The 21,805-nt window shown below is 44.2% G+C and overlaps 1 pseudogene; it reads right to left on the reverse strand.

Annotated features, from left to right (window-relative positions):
* The window catches only part of LOC148522736 (antizyme inhibitor 2-like), a 77,117-nt pseudogene that overhangs the window by 40,574 nt on the left and 14,738 nt on the right, over positions 1 to 21,805 (reverse strand).

The raw sequence follows: 21,805 nt of genomic DNA on the forward strand, positions 1-21,805 counted from the left end.
ATTGAAAACATAACCAAAAAATGCAATGCTTTATTTTTGTCCCTCCATAGGAAAGAATGACAGGAAAATCCATAACTTTCAAGGTCATAATTGTTTAAGACAAGTTTATAAAACTTACATGAACAAAAAGACACATACAATATGCCGATCTCTCTGAGGTCGGGAAACCATTTTGGACCTGTTAACTATAGATTCGTTTTTTTAAAGCCGCCAAGAACAAATCAAGTTACAGTGTGTGTTCAAATAAATAAACTTTATTGCTCCCGTCTCTTATCCATTTGATTACACTTTGATCAAATGCCTCTTCTAAGCTCACCTCCTCGAATCTTGGCTGGAAATCCAGGTGACCAGGAAACCCCCCTCCAATATCTAAGACTCTAATCTTGTGTCCCAGTTCGTTTCCAATATCAAACAGACGTCTGGAGTCCGCAATAGCTTGGTGAAAACTCCGGGGGTTACTGGAGCCAGAACCAATATGGAAGCTGCAGAAAGGAGAATGTACAACAGGAGGTAGCGTGAGACAGGACATCCTCTCATTGCCTAAATGGCACTGATCCAATCTGTTAATTGCTGACTGTCTGCCATTAAGGGGCCTACTTACTAATTTTCAGGGTTCTGATGTATTAAAAAACACACACAGGGACAGGGGCTCTGATATGGGCCTGTCCCCGCGATGTGTGAAAGTAAAGTGATCACTGATACAACCACTTTACTTTCTAATTCTCCACTACGCACAAGCGATCAGCAGACCATGCATGTGCAAGTGCCCATTGCTGGGATGGAATCCTTCTCCCTGTAAATGTTGCGGTGTGTAGCCTATAAGCTACAATGGCTATCCCCATCTTAATATGGCATTAGCTACTGTAGCCAAACATGTAAATATCACAATATAGCAGACCCCATTGGTTAACCACAAAATTGCTTTAATAAATATGCCCCCAAAAGTTTTACACCTGATTTGTACATGTATGTTATTGGCAGATGCCTGCAAGCTGGTAGGTGTGTAACTCATGTGAACAAGGAGGTTAGTCCACAAGTTGATTCCAAACCAGAGTTGGCTTTATTTGAAGATAACAGGATATAGGTGATAGAAGATAAACAGCAGTTAGTACAATAAGGTAGTAATCTTTCTTGGGCTAAGTACTGGTCAGCCCTACAGCACTGTGATTCTCCAATAGACATTGTGACAGGCTTGGACACATGTAGAACCTTTAATAGAGCTAAGTAAACAAGTCTTGCAGCTGCAGTCTAATTAGCCTGACCTTTAAGTATATAATAATATTTGCGCAGACATATTAGCCTTGCACCATAATACACTGTTAAGAGACATGTGATGTTATTGAGTCTGATGAGTTTTGCACAATAACAGTTAAAGAAGCAGCTTGTAGCATTTAACCATTTAACTACATGTCAACATCTCACTGTAGCCCAGCACAGCTAGGTGGAGAGTAATGGGTTTCTGTGGGGTGTGAATTTATACATAGACATTTTAAATATGTCCTGTTAGATAAACAGTATGTTTTGTATAACCAGGAATCATAATTAGGAGGCTTGGGAGGTGTAATATTGTTTATTTTTTCCCTATTGCTTCCTTTCTAACTACACCAATTGCTAATATATTACTATTATAAATGTTGACAACATTAAGAATGTCAACATAGTAAATGACAGGCAATGAAAGGGATTCTGGCGGTCGGATTGCCGGAGATCAGAATACCGATATCGGCATCCTGACAGGATTAGATAACTATTCTTACCCTAACCCTAACCCACCTTTCCCGCAGCCTAACTCTAACCTTTCCCCCACAGCCTAACCCAAACCCTGCCCCCCACAGCCTATCCCTAACCCCCCTAGTGCCTAAACCTAAAGGTGCCCACACACATACCGATGTCCTCACGATACGATTATATGGCCAATTTCCTCATGAACTTTACGGGAGCTCCCTTGCCATCGTGATCACGATTTGGAGTTAAAAATGTCCAATCTGACTAAAGATCTATCTGGCAGCCAATGCATTGTATCCCAGATTGGCTAATCTGGCAGATCAGAAGATGCGATGTACGACGAGCGGGGACACGCATCGGCATCGTGCTCGTGAGTATAAACTCACGACTTGTACTTTTTTTTACCCGATTCGTTGTCACGATTCGTCGAAATCGGCCAAATCGTGTAAAATGTCGCTATGTGTGTGGGCACCTTTAGCCTCCCCCTAACCCTAATACTGTACTTACTGTCAGGATATCAGCAGTTGGGATTCTGGAGCTGGGATTCCAACTGCTGACTACATCCCAAAGAAACTTGTCTAATGGAACGCTTCCCTTGTGTAATAATTCAGTAGAAGCATTTGCTCTAACCTAGATCAGTTTACCTTAGCGACATACAGTATAGTTATTCAAAGTATTCATTGTCCAGCTCTTCTTGTTAGGTTGTACTAGGCTGGTTATATCTCTGTCACCATCCGCTCCACGATCAGGACAACGACACACAAGAAATCGGTGTCACCTCACCTGACTCCAGTGACGGCCACATTCAGGCTCCTCGCCATCTTCAGCAGGTGCTCACGTATCTCAGATGGGGCTCCATATTTCTTGCTTAGACAGCATATTGATCCATTGTCATCAACGCTGATGCGGAGGATCATCCTGCACAGGAGAGACAGTAACCAATACAAGCGTCTGTCTTCGGGGGATGTAATAATAAAGCACCACATAAAGGGAGGGGTCTGAGCTAGATAATATTCTGCCATCCACAGTTTAAACCGCTGTCAAACCATAAACATTGCTGCATACCACAAGTAGCAGGACATGAGCAACCAGGTGTTAGGTGCCAATTGGGGAGTTAGGAGTACATGATAGTATAAGTAAGGGAGGAAAAGCACATGAGGGATGAGGGCCCTGCTCGTGAGAGCTTACATTCTAAAGGGGGGGGGCAGACAGACAGGGGCGACACAGATGGGGTAGATAGTGAGGAAGGAGCATGGAGCAGTGGGTTAGGATATGCGCCGCGGAATGTGAATAAAATGACCTTGTGTTGTGTCAAAATGAAGTCCTTCATTCATCTGTCTCTATGACAAAAATAGATTTTATTTATGTGTTATTTGCATGAGAAATTTACAAAATAATGTTATTAAAAAATCATTTACAAATCAGACTTTTGGAGCATCTTCCAGCTCTGTCCGTTTCCCTCATAAATCTTTTCAACCTTGATAGGCACCTGCCGCAGACACGGGCACATGCTTCCCCCCAAAATAAATCTACAACCGCGCATGTGATGGATCAGCCATACGCTTACTGACGGTGATCGGTACTACGCATGGATTGATCCGTCTGTCTATGGACCACACTTTCCGTGAAATAGGCGTTTCTGGGTGGGAACTGGGGGCTGACCAGGCAATTGCACCAAACTCTTGTGTCTTGTGAGAGTGCCACGGCAGTGTAGTGGGCATGTAAGCCACGTTCTTAGCTCAATGAGGAATAAGGGGTATAGAGGGCTAGAATGGCGCTGCAGAAAAGGTACAGAGCAGCCTAAAGTGTTTCCTGGTTCCACCCAAATACAAACCAAAATCATTCAACAATAATATAAATAGGGGCCTCTGAGGGTGCTAATCCTTAATGACTAAGTTTAGATACATAGGGGCCTATTCATCAACACTAAAATAGCAATGGAGGTAATTAGGTTTAGAACTCGCAATTACCGGAGGAATTCATCGTTCCTCCTCTCCATAAGTATCTATTCCGAAAAGCTGTCATTTTTGCGATGACAGCTTGTCAGAAAATAGATACTTCTCCCTATCTATTCTACCTTACCGCAGCTGTAATCAGTGCTGCGCATTCGCCGTTACATTCACAAAAGCATGTGCAGCACTGATTACAGCTGCTGTAATTCTGTGCCCTTCTGCCCCCCCTCCCCGCTCCGCTCCCCACCCCCACCTACCTGGCCGACTGGACCCCAACTGGCTGCATTCGCAGACCTCGACCTCCCGCCCGCCTTGCTAAATATTTTTCTTTTTTTTTTTTAAACTTTATTGTTTTTTTTTTTTTTACTTTACTGTGTTCTGCCGGGAGAACACAGTGTCAGAGCCAGAGCCAGAGGAGGGACCAGGAAGTGACATAGCGAGCCAGAGGAGGAACTGCCACGCTGAAAAGCAGGTAAGTGAAACCCGCTATACGCCACCTGACCGTGGCGTATAGCAACACCATCAAATTCCGAAAATACATAATTTTCGGAATTTGATGAATAGCCTAATTTCTACATCCCCATACTGCATTAAGTGAGTTAATGAATACTAAAATAAAGGTAATTAAGGCAAATGTCCTTGAAACCGTTATTTTAGTGTTGATGAATTGGCCCCATATACTGTATATGTACTGTATATCGTGAGTGATTTCCCTTGAACTATCCCCGGCACTCCAGGACACAATATGGTGCTAAAAAGTGTCCAATCTGACCAACAATCTATTGTGCCTCCTTAACGATTGTCGTGTACGAGATTGGCAGATCTTGCCTGCTTTAGGCAAGATCTGAAAATACTATGGGCCTGATTCAGAGACACTCGCGAGCGGCTGTCCGCTCGCAAGTGGGTCGATGGTGTGCACTGCGCATGCGCACGACGGAGGGAGCTCCGTCGTGCGCATGCGCGAGACGCGACGAGCGAAGGACTTTCCTTCGCTCGTTGTGTCTGATCAAAGGGGGCGTGCTGTCGATGTTAATTGACAGCACGCCCCCTTTGGTGGGCGTGCCGGGGGCGTGCCTGCCAGACGGAGGCGTTCCCATGGGAACGCCTACCGTCTGAAGCCGGCCCCACTGACATCACTAGTGATGTCAGTGGGAGTGATTTTGGCTCTGATAGAGCCAAATTCACTCCTGGCCTTGCGGTTGAAAAACTCAACCGCAGGCTCCTGCTCGCAGTGGCGATGGTTGCGATGGTCAAGACCATCGAGACCATCATCCTGCATGCTCGTATATGCTGTGGGTGGTGACCCACAGCTATACAAGCGTCCAGGAGGACGCTCCATATTTATGGAGGTGGGCCCTGATCAGAGCGAGCGCTCTGGTCAGAGCGTCCGGCTCTGAATCAGGGCCTATGTACGATCTGCGGGTACGCCCATCGGCATCGTGATGGGACACTCACGATTTGGACAAATGTTACCATTTCCAGTATCCAAACCGCCAGCATCCCGAAGGTAAGTTTTGGGGGTTAGGAGAGGGTTAGGTTTAAGGTTAGGCACTAGGAGGAGGGTTATGGTTAGGCACTAAGGGGGGAGGGTTAGGTTTAGGGTGTAGGGAGGAGGAGGGGGAGGTTAGGTTTAGGCACTAGGGGAGGAAGGTTTGGTTTAGTTATCGGGGAGGGAGGGTTAGGGTAGGGGTTAGTGTTAGTATACTTACCTTCCGCTGTCGTAATTTTCACTGTTGAGATGCTCTTGTCAGTACTCTGACCAGCGGCATCCTGACCGCCGGGAACTCATATCCAACCCATTGAGACTATTGGAGAAGAGATATTTTAGCTTTTGGGACAGACAGATGGTAAATTAATCAAAGCAGAATATGATAAGGCTCTGAGATACCCCTAGTGTGAGGACGAGACATATTCCAGAAAAGCTGGTTCTAGACTGTTCATCACTTACTCAGCAGTTGGGTGATTCTTTGAGATTTTCCTCAGTTCACTCTCACAGTCAAACGTCATTTTGTTGACACCGTGCTTGGCTGCATATCTGATGTGAGACGGCTGTTTGCAGGGGTTTGCGTAGACAATATCAGCGGCAGGTACTCCCATTCCTAGTATCATCTTTATCTCGGCCTGAGAATGCAAAAATTTATTTGAGATGGATTTAAATTGCTTGTACCAATGTTTGGAAAAGTGAACAAGATAGAGCTTATTCTGCTGGAGAAAACAAGGCCACTGCTTGGTCACACGCAGTCAGTATGTTTTGATTTTATAGCATAAACATATATCATTGCTTTCATTGTTCTAGAGAAGTCTAATCACTGGCCAAATGCTTCCTAATTAGAGAATTTGAAGGAATGAAGCTAAAGGAGGCACCTGACTGCACATGCATAGCAAATATTCCCTCACCTGCATTCATATCAACGTTCTACCATATTCCTGACTGGTATCTCTATAAGGAAGGGGTCGGAACGCCTAGGCTAAGTACAGTAAGGGAGTGTTAACTTAACTGCTACAATTTGACACCTGGAACAGATATTTGCTGAAGATGAACCTCTGAAAAGTGAACCAAGCACTCACAGAGTACCTGGGAGCCATGAACTGCTCAGGTATGCTGACGCTCATAGAACTACAAGTGCCAGCATACCTATAGATTCTAGAACATGCTGTTGCTTGTAGAACTTAGCGCATACTTGCCTACGCTCCCGGGACTGTCGGGAGCCTCCCAAAAATCGGGTGCCGCTCCCGACACCCCGCAAGAGGAGGCAAGTCCCCCGCATCGTCCGCCGCCCCCCCCCCTAACCCCTGCGACCGCACGTGAATGTGGACGGTCCGGAGGGGCGATGACGCAATTCGCGCTGAATTGTATCATCGTAGCCCCGACCCCTGCTTTGTAATGCCGGTAATATCAGCATTATAAAGCGAGGGGCGGGGCCACGATGACATGATCGTGCGGATACACACCCCCTCTCCACCCTCTTCAGCCGCCCCCACCCTCCCTGCTGCACCGACCCGGCAGCCCCCTCCCGAAATGGGCTGCCAGAAAGTCGGCATCTATAACTTAGCGCCTGATACAGAGATGGACAAAATTACAGAGCCGCATACAAGCTGCTGTGCAATTCCGGCCATCTCAAATGCTAGTGAAGCAGGAGGTGTGTGTACGAAACAGACACCTCATTGCTGCATCTGCGATCCCGAAAAACGGGGATGACACATGCCCCCATTTCCAGGAACAGTGGCATGCCATGCCCCCTCCCCCCAAATGCCGCTGCATGTAAATCATGCTCCGGCTTGGAAGGGTCTGCAGGCGGGATCGCAGAACCCGTTCTGCACATGCGCAGACCACTCACCATCGGAGATGTAAGCTAACCACATAGCATAATACTTTAAAAAACACACAAACCATAGAAAAAGTCCTTTGCTATAAATAAACCCCAGTTGCTCGTTCTACACTTTTTGCACTGCTCCTCTTTTCCCTCTTCTTTCTTCTGCGACAATCCCAAGGTTCAAAAAAATCCCGGGTAAATGACAAAAACGGGAAATTTTCCACAAATGAAGAATCGGGTCCTGTCCATTAATCATCAATCCAGAGTGGCTTTGCTCTGATTTCTTAGAGTGTGTGCTGGCTATTTACGTAGAGATAGCACGAGGGGAATCAATGAACCCACTGTAACAATAAGGTTCCTTAATGCATTCCCTGAAACTGATATAAAACACTATGCTACCCATGTTTTATGACGCACCCCTGCAGGCAGCGCATGCAGTTCCCCGCAGGCACACCCGCGTCTACTCACACGCAAATCATAACTGCACAACTGGCTTTAACATAAACATAGCCCTATGGACCCAATGATGGGGGATTCACTCATCTCTCCCCAAAAATTACATTTTGTTATTTGAATTAATTAATTTATTTTATTTATTAGCAGTTTCTTATATAGCGCAGCATATTCTGTTTCGCTTTACAATTGGAAGCATTAATAGAACAAAACTGGGTAATAACAGACAGATATATAGGTAGGAAGGTCCTGCTCGCAAGCTTACAAACTATAGGGAAATAGGCATTGATACACAAGGATAGGTGTTATATATTGCACTTTTGGTCCAGCCAGAATGCAGCCAAATGTCAGGAGGATGTGAAAGAAAGACAATGTGTGAGGTTATGTGAGGACTGTGAAAGGGGATGTAATTAGATATGGAAGCTATGAACGTTATGTGGGCGGTTCTGGAATCTGATAAGCTTGCCTTTCAGAGGTGAGTTTTCAGGGAACGCTTGAAGGATTGGAGACTAGAGGTAAGTTTTATTGTGCATGGTTAGGCATTTCATAGAGTGGCTGCAGCCCGAAGAATGTCCTGTAACCATGAATGGGAGCAAGTAATGCGTGGGGATGAGAGACGCAGATCTTGTGCTGAGTGCAGAGGTCGGGTTGGGAGATATTTTGAGATGAGTGAAGAGATGTATGTTGGTGTGGTTTGGTTAATGGCCTTATTTGTAAGTAAAAGTATTTTGTATTGAATACGGTAGAAAACCGGCAACCAATGGAGGGACTGACAGAGCGGGGCAGAAGACGATGAACGTTTGGCAAGGAAGATAAGCTTAGCAGCTGCATTCAAAATGGATTGTAATGGCAATAGCTTGTTTTTTGGAAGACCAAATATATCAAGGGAGTGGGAATGACCAGTAAGGAGACTATGCAATAGTCAATGTGGGAAATAATGAGTGCATGGATTAGAGTTTTTGCAGTGTCTTGTGTGCGATATGGTCGAATTTTGGATATGTTTTTTAGATGTATGTAGCATGATTTTGAGACAGATTGACTGTAGGAAACAAAGGACAGTTCAGAGTCAAGGATGACACCAAGGCAGCGAGCTTGTGGGGCAGGGTGGATTGGCGAGCTATCAACAGTGATAGAGAGATCAGGTTGGTAACTGTTATTGGCCGGTAGAAATATAATTAATTCTGTTTTAGAAATATTAAGTCTAGTGCGCATAATCCTGGATGTATCGCTGCTGCCTCTGGTCAGACAAAATTACTCGTGTTGCAAATTGTTTCTAACCAACATTTTCGATGTAGTGAAATAATATATGCAACTAGGTGTTGTCCCCGACCCTGTATGGGCTTGCTTGCTTTTATTTATTTACTTATATATTTATTTATTTTATTTTTTTCTCTCTCTAGGGCATCCGGGGGAACTTAGGGTTAGACACCCCCCAGGGAGGGATAGGGTTAGGCTAGGGGAAGGAAGGGTTAGGGTTAGGCACCCTCCCGGGAGGCTTAGGTTTAGGGTGCGGGGAGGGGGGGGTTAGGTTTAGGCACTAACAGGGAGAGGTTAGGGTTAGGCACTAGGGGAGAAGTCTAGGGTTAGGCACCCCTAAAGGAGGGTTAGGGTTAGGGGGGGGAGAGGGGAGGGTTGCAGCCGCCAGCAATACAATCCAATTCCATACAGTGCAGTGCAAAAGTTTTAGGCAGGTGTGGAAAACATGCTGCAAAGTAAGAATGCTTTCAAAAATAGAAGTGTTAATAGTTTATTTTTATCAATTAACAAGATTCAAAGTGAATGAACAGAAGAGAAATCTAAATTAAATCAATATTTGGTGTGACTACCCTTTGCCTTCAAAACCACATCAATTCTTCTAGGTACACTTGCACACAGTTTTTGAAGGAACTCGGCAGGGAGGTTGTTTCAAACATTTTGGAGAAAAAACCACAGACCTTCTGTGGATGTACTGTAGGCTTGCTCAAATCCTTCTCTCTTCATGTATTCCCAGACAGGCTCGATGATGTTGAGATCAGGGCTCTGTGGGGGCCATATCATCACTTCCAAAACTCCTTGTTCTTCTTTAGGCTGAAGATCTTCTTAATGACATTAGCTGTATGTTCAGTATTCTTGTCCATCTGTGGAATAAATTTGGAGCCAATCAGACGCCTCCCTATTGGTATTGCATGATGGATAAGTACCTGCCTGTATTTCTCTGCATTGAGGACACCATTAGTCCTGACCAAATCTCCAACTCCATTTGCTAAATGCAGCCCCAGACTTACAAGGAACCTCCACCATGCTTCACTGTTGTCTGCAGACACATTATTGTACCGCTCTCCAGCTCTTCGGCAAACAAACTGCCTTCTGTTACAGCCAAATATTAAAAAATTTGACTGATCAGTCCAGAGCACCTGCTGCCATTTCACTACACCCCAGTTCCTATGTTTTCGTGCATAGTTGAGTCGCTTGGCCTTGTTTCTGCATCAAAGGCATGGCTTTTTGGCTGCAATTCTTCAATGAAGACCACTTCAGGCCAGTCATCTCCGATTAGATGGGTGTACCTGGGTCCCATTGGTTTCTGCCAGCTCTGAGCTGATGGCCCTGCTGGACATCTTCCGATTTTGAAGGGAAGTAAGCATGATGTGTCTTTCATCTGATGCACTAAGTTTCCTTGGCCGACCACTGCGTCTACGGTCCTCAACGTTGCCCGTTTCTTTGTGCTTCTTCAAAAGAACTTTTAACCCCAGTCTGCTTTGAAATCTTTGTCTGGGAGAGACTTTGCTGATGCAGTATAACTACCTTGTGTCTTGTTGCTGTGCTCAGTGTTGCCATGGTGTATGACCTGTGACATGAAACTGTCTTCCACAACTTCACCTTTGTAGCAGAGTTTGGCGGCTGTTCCTCATCCAGTTTTAAGCTGTTTTCTGTTTCAGTTAATGATTGTGTTTCAACCTACATATGAAAATTATGATCACTATCACCTGTTTGGTATGATTGGTTAATCATACACCTGACTATAATCCTACAAAATCCCTGACTTTGTACACGTGTACCTAGAAGGCAAAGGGTGGTCACACCAAATATTGATTTGAGTTAGATTTCTCTTCTGTTCCACTTTGCATTTTGTTAATTAATAAAAATAAACTATTAACACTTTTAAAAGCATTCTTACTTTGCAGCATTTTTTCCACACCTTCCTAAAGCTTTTGCACAGTACCTGGTGTGTATCTATAATGGGTGCAGGGTGTGCAGTGCACCCATATTATGTAAAACTCACCTCTCCGAGGTCCCGCGTCGGGTCTCCCAAAGCTGCTCAAATGCCGGAAAATGGCCACCGTGGCCATTTTTGCGTTGTTTTCTGTATGCCCTGTGCGTATGCGAGTAGGGGGCCCATGACGGGGGATGCACACGGGCCCTCTCCTCTCTAAAGACGCCCCTGCACAGTACTGTAGATATTTATATACAGGGGTATTCAATATGGGAGAGAAAACATAGTTTTCGCTCCCATATTGAGGTATGACGTCATTATCGCAGGTTTTAGTTTTACACCATATTCAAATTCAAAGACTTATCAAAGACTTATCGCAGTTTTGAAAAGTCTTTGATAAAAAACGGGGATAACTTTTCACTATTGAATAGGTGTCGAAAAAAAGTGCAGAATTGGGGTTTAGGGGTGCAGGCTTAAAAAAAATAGCCTGCACCCCTGGGAATGACATTTAAAAAAAACTGTGTCAAAAAAAGTTTAAAAAAAAAATAGGGACACCCCAAAAAATGTATTTAAAAATTGGGGTGAAACAAAAAAATGGGAAAAAATTGTTTAAGAATAGGGAAATAGGTTCAGGGCTATTCTGCAAGTATGCGGCAGGTGTTTTCTAGAATAGAATTATAGCGGCAGGTGCACAAATGCAGAATTTTTAAAAACTGACTTTAGGGACTTAAAATATGCTAGTACCCATTTTCATGTACCCCAAATTTGATGGGAGCTCTTAAAAAAACGAAAAAATAACCTAAGTGCTCTTCTGCATCACTTCTTCAATGTCGGAAAAAAAACACCTGCTGCGGCTATTTAAATCCCCGACTTTCAATTAAAGGCTAAAACGGGGGTACCCATAGTGATCCCCCATTTTTCTACAACTTTAGGGGGGTCTTACAATTTTTTTAAGGAAAAATTCGTAACTTTACGCAAATCCAACTTCGGGGCTTCCCGTTTTCGTAAATTTTATATTGAATACGGGGATAAGCGGGAGCGCACCCGATACTTTAACGCAGGTAAAAACTCCAATGTGGAACGTTAACTTCGACAGTGAAGTTAACGTTTCATATTGAATACCCCTCATAGATAGATAAGAGAGAGAGATTTGTCTGCATAGTATATTAAAAGTTGCTTTATGATTTTAGAAGCCTAAAAACCCTCCCAGGGGAACGTTATCTATACTGCAACAAAAAGTGACCATGCTCCATTTTATATCCCTGTTACATTTTTATTTGCATTCCATTGTGTGATGGTATGCACTGTAGTGTTTTATTAAAAGCAGTTGTATCTCCATAGTGAAAGAGCTAGAATTACTGTCTTGATAGGGATTGTCGCTCTCTCTGATAAGTGCACCCTTCATATTCACCCATCTGCACTATGGTAAGTAGGGATGTTACATCTATTGTAGGGATCACGGATCTCTATAGCGACAGACATTTTAGCTGTGTCCACTGTAGCAATGAGTATGCAGATTAGCTCTACTAAGGGAAAATGCTCTCTAAGTGCCAACCTGACCCCTTCTCAGTGTCGGACTGGAGAATGAAGGGCCCACCGGGTGCAGGCAGTGGTAGGGGCCCATGCTTAAAGGGTGTGGTCAGCCTCCAGAGGGGTGTAACCAGCCACCTCAGAGGTTTGTTTAACCATTATAGAGGACATAGCCTGCATGCAACATGGATACTACAGTATATGGTCTGTTTATCTATGTTCCTGCTCTACCAGGTAATTGACTCTGTAATAGAGTAACAATGTATAATTCAAGTACACTGTCTAAAATCTGACATTAGAAGAAGAGGTGGGGCCCTCAGGTAGTGGGGCCCACCGGGGATTTCCCCTGTACCCCTGTGGGCCAGTCCAAGCCTGCCCCTTCTTATAGTAAGATCATCTTCTTCTTCTACCTGTCACATTTGTTTGCAAGTGTAATAACCTGGGTTGATTTTCAGTACTATCTTGTGTGGATAGAAGTCATATTGGCAGGCACTGAGGAGTCATACGGCAGAGTTCAGTTGCATATATGCCATATGACTCCTCTCAGTACAGTGTGAAAATGCTTTGGGGGGTCTCACCAGGATGTACAGTATATGTGTTCAGTAATGAAAGAACCAATAGATGGGAGTTTAGTGTCAAGAAAAAGTAATTGACTCACCGTGATCAGGTGAGTTTGATGAATTTTATCCCTGTGTACCAGCTTTGATAAAAAGTCAATAGACGCTCCAGGGTCTAATTAAAACTCACCGCTGTGTGTACTACAATACCTGCGTCCAGGGGTTGTAGTTGGTCTGTAGCGGTAAGCGGTAAACCCATTTTAGAGGTGATGTTTAGCTAAGCTGGTTTGTCTTGAAAAATTAATTACCCCGTGAAAGTACGGACCATTGCCTCCGGCCATTATAGAATACACGGCAGCTCCGTGCCTCATTTCAGTAGATGAGACATGGAGCTGCCGTGTATTTACGGCATCTAATATAACCACCCTGGGGTTCCGCTGCCGGCACTGCCCCATGGAGAGGTTCTCAGCTCCTCACACAGCTTAGCTATACAGCACCGCTACACTGTTATTGCCGCTTACCGCAACAGACCAACTATTTGTCACACAGCGGTGAGTTTTAATTTGATACTGGAGTGTCTATTCACTTTTTATCATAGCCGGTGTCAGGGTTCGGCCTAGGATCATCCGTTACTCACCACAGCGCTGACTTCCACTGACTTCCCATGCAGTCAGATGTCAGGTGCAGTGCTGAGGAGTGCAGCTCCGTGATTGATTACCGCGGTTGTCGTCATGGGCGTAGCCATGACAGTCTTCATCACCTGACTGACCCTCTGTCCAATGGAAGCTTGGTCATTGTGAGATGACGCTGCCCGCCAATGGACTGCTACCTTAGGGTATTTACTGGGCTCTGGACAACAGGAAGTTGCCTGTGCAACGTCATTACTACTTGTGTTTGCTTGCCATCACTTCGTTCCAGGTTCCCTTGCTGTTCCACTCTTGAGTCATTTCTAGTTACTCTCCTGTGCCAGAGGTGCCTCTGATACCTTGCCCGCATACTCAGTACATACACTGAGTACAACCACAGGGTCACTCTCCTGTGCAGGCGGCGCATCTGATACCTTGCCCGCATACTCAGTACAACATCATAGTACAGAATCCTCGCTAGTGCGTCTTTCAGAAGTATACTCTCTTGGGCATTATCTGTGTTATCTCCCTTCTAATGATACTGAATTAGAACCTCTATACACTCCTGCCTATACCTTCTAATATCCTGCCTATAAACCTCTAAGGATGATGCTATTTTGCGTACGCAGTTATACAGTGAATAAAGACTCCAGACCTTTAACCTGTGGTTCCAAAGCACAAAGTATTATTCAAGTAAAAGTACAGTCAGTTACACGCTATGATCTAAGTACAATTTAGCGCAAAGAAATTATACAGACCCAAGTACAGTTATACATACGCATGCGCTTCTGGACCAGATGTCGGCATCAGCAAGAAACCTCCATCAATCAGCATTCAGCAAGACGACTCACTACTGGGGTCACTACACACACATTTATACTCTCACAGAAACAAACAAAAGAGAAGCTTATTGCTGATGCCATTGGTTCCCAAGGGGGATGCATCTGTTACAGAGCATTTAACAGGTTAATTCAAGTAGACACAATTCAGCCTCTGACAACTGGATGCCTCTGTTTTCCCCTCTCATGCAAATCCTAACAGTTTGTCATATAATGTACATTTCGGTGCTTGAAGTCTCTGCGGTCCATAAGTTGAGAATGCATGTTGCGATCTCCACACCGATGATACCGGCATACTGTTGAAAGAGTACGGATCAGTATAATACCAAACATGGCTTACTTATCACGTATAAAACCTTAGTTACCAAATAACCTTTATTTCACAGCAATTATAATAAATGAACAAACTTGGACCTTGTACCTTAAAGCTTATGGAACCTTGTATGTGAATATGTAATGTGTGAGTATGCGGGGTTTGATGTAAAGACGCTAGTTAACTTGGGGCAGATGCGTGCACATGAAGCTAATATTCAGCGTTTTCATACAGGATCTTATGCATTCGCTAATGTGCGACTAGTTAACAGCGCAATTGTGCGTATTTATGTGTGAATGAGAAATGGTGAAAGATGCAGTCGTATGATGCTAATTGTTATATAGTCATATGGACTAAAGTGTGAGTTTATCTAAAATGGCGCTTGGGCGGCCATTCGCAAAATGGCGTCTTGCGATCTCATTTCCAAGATGGCGTCTTGCGGCTAGTCGCAAGATGGCGTCATTGCGATCCAATTTTAAACTGATTTTGTCTCAGCCAATTATCCAGCTTCGACAGTCCACCCTTTGATAGCGAACAACATGCTATCACAATCTGATTTAAAAATTTCATTTAGGCTTACATTTATATATTATTTAGTGTTATTATGTTATGGCACAAGGTGGTTCTTAATCCATCAATAATGTGTCTCTGAGTGGGAACATAAAACTACTATTATACGCACACCGTGGATCTTGGAAGATCATGTGAATGGTGCGGGGATGCACCAATCCTATAAAGGTAGTCTTGAAATTAAGACTTTACATTATCTGAGGTGTTTTAAAAAGTAACATTTCAATAATACATTCAATGCACGTCTAAATATAATACATTAAATGATGGTATTTCCTAGTTCAGGGTTGTAATGCAGTTCTATATTTACCTCAGTATTCATATTGTCATTACTGACCACCATCATAGTTTCGTTCTTTTGTTTTACTCTATTTTTACATTTTCCACACTTCAACACAATAGGAACATACCGGACACATATGCCAATTATTATGATGACAATCAGTATAAGGATCAAGAATTTGCCTATGCTGGCAATCACTTCCTGGACCAATTCCCCTAGGTCTGAGAACCATTTCACTGGGTTCAACCATGAGACCCATTCTTCTATCTTCTCCCCTACTTCAGCCACTGAAGCATTATGGTTCTTACAAAATTCCCATTTTAGCTGCAGAATTTCATCCATCTTCCGGTCTATCACTTCCTTGGGGTCGCTGGTATCATTGGTGACATAGGTGCAACATTTTACTCCAAATTGGGTGGCCAACGTTACGCAATACCCTCCAGTAACAGCAGTTAAATAATTTAACACTAGCCTGTGTTGCACCAGTTCTTTCTTGTACGCTTGCAACTCTCTCCCTGTATACCTGAATGTGTCATCGTACATCTCGGTGATATTATCTATCAATTTAGCAAGTTCCTGAATGTATCTAAATTTTAAAGTACCCCGAGTGATCCTGGTGGGATCCAGTGCGACTAAAACTTGAAAGCCAGTTGTCTCACTAATTAACTGAGTGGCTTTATGCACGTCACCAGGTATCATATTTCGTTTGCCCCTGTGTTCATATTGCATGTGAAGATATGGTGATGGTGTGTTTTTAGGTATACCAAGCATTTCAACATGTGTGAGGGTCATAACTTCTGGGACTACTCTTCCTAGGTAACATAAACCTTCAGAACTCGGGGAGAGCCACTTATACACTTTTCTTCCACATATAAAATACACATTATCGGGGAGAACATAAGGAATGGTATGCTTCATTATCACTAAACACATTTCCCTTGCAAACAATCCTATTCTGGGTTTTCCATCTGTTACATGCAAGTCTCTGGTTGTATTATTTTAGCACAATAACCATCTGGCACCTTACCAATAATTTCTTTGGTGGAACTCAATGTATACCGGTACCTAAAATGTCTCCCACTAGATTTAATTGAGCGTAACAGATCATGGTTTATGGACTCATTATCAGCTCTCTGTGAGAAGGTCATCGTCTGATTATTCCCTGTCACTTCCCAACTCCCGGGTTTATTGGGGTTGGTTATGTTTAAACACAAAAGTGATCTATCTACTTGGAATTGATAGAGTTTGAAATGAGGTGGTTTGGATGAGAGGAATTTTCCATCCAATGTTTTCCCTCTTTGCAATTCTAAAATTTCCGTGATATTCAGCGGAAATGGCACCAACCCTACGTTATGCTGTCCCTGTGGCACATGTGAACACACCCAGCAATCAGTTTGATTTAACACTTTGCCTACCATACTATGATAATCCGCTAAAGGATACTCACCCCAGTACAGGTCATATTTAGGTTGGCACCGTTGGATACAGTTCTCATCAACTAGGGACCCACAAAGCTCACAAATACAGGAATCTTCAGACGACAAACCTCCACACCGTCCCCGAGTATCTGGAATAACAGCTCTCTTAACAATAACAGTACTAAGATTGGTCAGACACTCCCCTGGTTGGCATTGCACTCTTCCTGACGCCACTCCATCAGAACTGCCATCAACTCCCATCTCCTCAATCGGTCCCCCGTCACAGAAACCGGACATTCCCGAACCGACAAGGATGGTGAACACTCTAAAAGAGAATATGAAAATTAACACAGCAGGCCCGTCCATTGCCACAACAAGACCTGCAAATTTCTTTTAGTTCAGGTATCTCACTACGACCTTTTCAATCCTCCTGGAACAAGCTCACGATCGACAGGTCCACGCTATCAGCCTTGTCTCCGACTTGTTTCTCCACCGGTTGATTGACCTTTTTGCAGTGAGTGGAATGGACCCAGGTATCTCTCTCAGCCACCTTCAAAGATGTAGTACTTGTCAGCAGCACCTGGTATGGACCTTCCCACTGATCAGTCAAACAACCTGAACGCAAGAAATTTCTGATCATAACATAATCTCCTGGTTCAACATCATGACAGTTAGTCTCAGGCATATCATTGGACAACAATTTCAGTTTCTGCTGCTGTTGCTTTAACTGCTTACTCATTGATACAAGATACCTTACAGTTACCTCATTGTTACCCTTCAAGTATTCCTGTGGACTTATAATCAAATGAAGTTGTCTACCAAACAGTATTTCAAAGGGGGACAGATTTAGAGGGGGTCTAGGAGTGGTCCTTATGCTATGTAGGACCAACGGTAACGCTTCTGGCCATCCTAGTCCAGTTTCTGCTATGACATTACTTAACTTATTTTTAATAGTCCCGTTCATCCTCTCTACCTTGGCACTGGCTTGCGGTCAGTAGGGGGTGTGAAGTCGGCTAGTAATACCCATCAGCTTACACATATTTTGAAAAACATCACCTGTGAAATGAGTACCCCTGTCACTCTCCATGATTTAAGGAATACCGTATCTGCATACAAATTCCTGAACTATTTTCTTGGCAGTAAACGCAGCAGTATTAGTGGCCACTGGGTAGGCCTCAACCCAATTAGAAAATACATCAGTGCACACTAATACATACTTAAGATTCCTGCAGGGTGGTAATTGGATGAAATCAATTTGTATCACCTGAAAAGGTCCATCAGTCAGTGGAATGTGGGATGGTTTGGTAGGGATCGCTTTCCCTATATTCTTCCTCAAGCAGGTCAGACAGGACATTGCTCTCTTTTCTGCTGGTGCGCACAAGTATGCACTCACCAACTTGCACATACCTTGCTTTCCCAGATGAGTCAGACCATGTGCTGCCTCAGCCCGGCTGGGGTAATATGCCTTGGGGGCTACTGGCTTACCTTGTCCGTCCCTCCAGAGCCCGAAGGACTCTTGCCCACATCCCTTGGACTTCCAGATGGACTTTTCCTGAATTGAACACAAATTTTGCATCTCAATTAATTTCAGCAAATCAATTGTTTGGAAAGACATAATTTGTTCAGTTGGAGAAAACATTTTTAACCCTGCTGCCCATTTTGCAGCTTCACCGGCTCTGTTGTTGCCCAGTGACACCGGATCATCCTCACATGTATAGGCTTTACACTTAATTACTGCCACCGCTTTGAGCAGTTGAATTGCTTCTAAAAGATGTTTTATGTGTCGGGAATGTGCAACTGGTGTACCTGTTGCTGTCATAAAATTTCTCAGACACCATAGAGCCCCGAAATTGTGCACCACCCCGAACGCGTACCTCGAGTCAGTGTAAATGTTAGCAGATTTGCCTGCTGCCAGTTCACACACTCTAGTTAGTGCTACTAACTCTTCCACCTGGGCTGAGTGAGGAGGACCAAGAGGTTTAGCTTCTATGGTGTCTGTGTCATTTATAACAGCATAACCTGTACATAATTCACCTGTGTCTGTTTGTTTATGACAACTCCCATCCGTGTAAAAAGTCACATCTACATTCTCTAAAGGTGTGTCATGTATGTCATGTCTAGCAGTAAAGGTCTGATTCAGATATTCCATACAATCGTGTGCATCATTATGTCCACTGAACTCACCTCCCGCCAGCAACTCGTCTCCTTCCACCCTTTGTACATCATGTTGTACATATGGTAAATACGTTGCTGGATTCAGCGTGCTGCAACGTTTAACAGTGATGTTTGCAGGTGCGATTAAAGCTAGTTCCCATTTGGTTTACCTAGCCGAAGAGACGTGTCTGGTTTGAGCAGAGTTCAGCAGAGCAGATACAGCGTGGGGAGTATAGACAATCATATCATGACCCAATACTACGTCCTCACTTTTACTCACCAGTAGAGCGGTAGCTGCTACACTTCTCAAACAGGTGGGGAGTGATCTTGCCACAGTGTCCAATTGGGCACTGTACTATGCTACGGGCCTACTGGCATCACCATGTTTTTGTGTGAGGACACCTGCAGCACAACCATCGGCTTCCGTACAATACAAATGAAAAGGTTTTTCATAATCAGGTATTCCCAATGCAGATGCTTTTGTCAGACTATCCTTAAGATTAAGGAAGCCTGCTCTGTGTGTATGACACGATCGGGCTTTGAGGAAGAGACTAAGGACCTCATTCAGAGTCGGTCGAAGCGGCCGCACGGTCGTACGCCACCGATGTTCGCTATACTGCGCATGCATACAGTTCGCAATGCGCATGCGCAAACTAGCCGCTGTGATCAGAAATTTCTCTCTCCTTGAACACAGCCAGGTCGGTAGTTTGAGTGACAGATTGAGGCATTTGTGGGTGGTAACAGGGGAAGGTGCTTGAAAACGGGGGGGGTGGAGATTCGAACGCAGGCGTGCCTAATTATGCGGACGGCGTTTTGTGGGAGTGAATACGGTTTAAGGGAGTGCATAATTAACAAAGTAGCGTCATGGCACATGTGATATGGGAGGTTGTTACACTGACATTATCGTAGAGCTTAAGAGAGGGTATGGTCAACCTTAAGCTCTACGGCCAGTTTCGATGGTTGCCGATGGTCTCGATTAATCCTTATATGCCCAGAGATGACGTGCAATGCGTACGAGAAGGAGGCGTATTTTTTGTCTTCCGACCGCTTCCTCCCCTTGGTCAGCCAACTACCGATCCGAACTTAGGGACGCAACTTGCGAGGGAATCATTTGCATATACGGCCCCTTTTCGCGTACAACCGTGCGGCCGCTTCGACCGACTCTGAATGAGGTCCTAAGTCCTGTAAAGGCAAGGCCAAAATAGAAAAACCTGGGATCCGCATTCTACAGTATCCACACATTCCCAAGAAGGTACAAATTTGCTGTTGATTCTGCGGCAGTGTCATGTTCTGTATGGCCTGGATTCTATCATTTTTGAGATGTCGTAACCCCTGGGTTAGGCAGTGTCCCAAATATTTTACTCTGGATTGGCACGGCTGTAGTTTGTCCTTAGCAACCTTGTGTCCTGTATGCGAGAGATGAAGCAACAGAAGTTTAGTATCATTCAAATATGACATAAACGAATCAAAACATAGCAATATATCGTCCACATATTGAATTAGAACAGATCCATTGGCAGGTTGAAAAGATTGTAAACAGGCGTGCAAGGCCTGGGAGAAGATACTGGGGCTGTCTATGAAACCTTGGGGCAACCGTGTCCATGTGTATTGTACACCTCTGTATGTGAATGCGAATAAATACTGACAGTCAGGGTGGAGAGGCACAGAGAAGAAAGCAGAACATTGTCAATGATAGTGAAATGGGTTGCATTTGGTGGGATCTGCATCAGGATGACAGCTGGATTTGGCACTATGGGGAATTGGCTCTCTACTACCTTATTAGCACCACTAAGGTCTTGTACCAGCCTATTACCGATCCCACCACTCTTCTTCACCGGAAAGATGGGACTGTTGGCTACACTAGCTGTACGAACTAAAATTCCCTGTTGCAATAATCGCTCAATTATTGGAAAAACTCCTAATTCTACCTCCTGTTTTAGTGGGTACTGGGGAATTTTTGGAGCTTGCCTACCGCTTTTTAAAATTACCATTACGGGGCTTACGTTTGCCATTAATCCAGTGTCCGTTCCATCCTTAGTCCAAAGGGAATCTGGAATTTGGGACAGCATTTGATCTACCTGGGATGGATTTTCATTTAAACTGGTAGAGTGATACATTATCCTTTGGGGAGTGTCCAACATATCCCGCACCTCGTGCGCAACTCTCTCTGGGATATCTAAAAATACACCATCAGGGGTGCAATATATGACACATCCCATCTTACATAACAGATCTCTACCCAGCAGGTTAGTAGGAGCCGCAGCAGCCAGAAGGAAAAAATGCCTGGTATGCAACGGCCCGATAGTAACCTCTGTGGACTTTGTTAAAGGATAATGTTCCACTTTACCTGTTACACCCATTGTTGGTACTGTCTCGTTGGTCACCTGTAAATTAATGGGAGATTTTATCACTGACCTGGTCGCCCCTGTGACTACAAGAAAAGTATATTCAGTACCAGCTACATCAACCATCATGACTGGTTCTTCCCTAGTACTTCCCGTTAACCTGACTATCTGTAGACTACAGGTATGACCTGACCCCTAGCGTTGGCTACCATTCTCCAATAAAGCATTAACAGCCACAATTGGAGCTGGTGCCTGTTGGACATTTGCTGGTCTCTGTGCATATCCCTTATGGGGATATCCAGGTTTTCCCTGATTTGGGGGTCCTACCCTTTTTACTCTGCAGTTTCTACTTAAATGTCCTGGCTGGTTACAATTAAAACATGTTCGTGGATCGGATGAAGACACGGGTTGTTGTGAGGTTTGAGCAGGGGGAAAAGGTGATGGATATGGGTAGGGATATGGAGGATAAGGGTATTGTGGGGGGTATGAATTTTGTGGGTAGTATGGGACATGTGGTTGTGTAGGGTTAGTGGAAT

The sequence above is a fragment of the Taudactylus pleione genome, unplaced genomic scaffold, assembly GCF_031769625.1.
Source record: "Taudactylus pleione unplaced genomic scaffold, aTauple2 ptg000140l, whole genome shotgun sequence".
In the NCBI taxonomy this organism is placed as follows: Eukaryota; Metazoa; Chordata; class Amphibia; order Anura; family Myobatrachidae; genus Taudactylus; species Taudactylus pleione.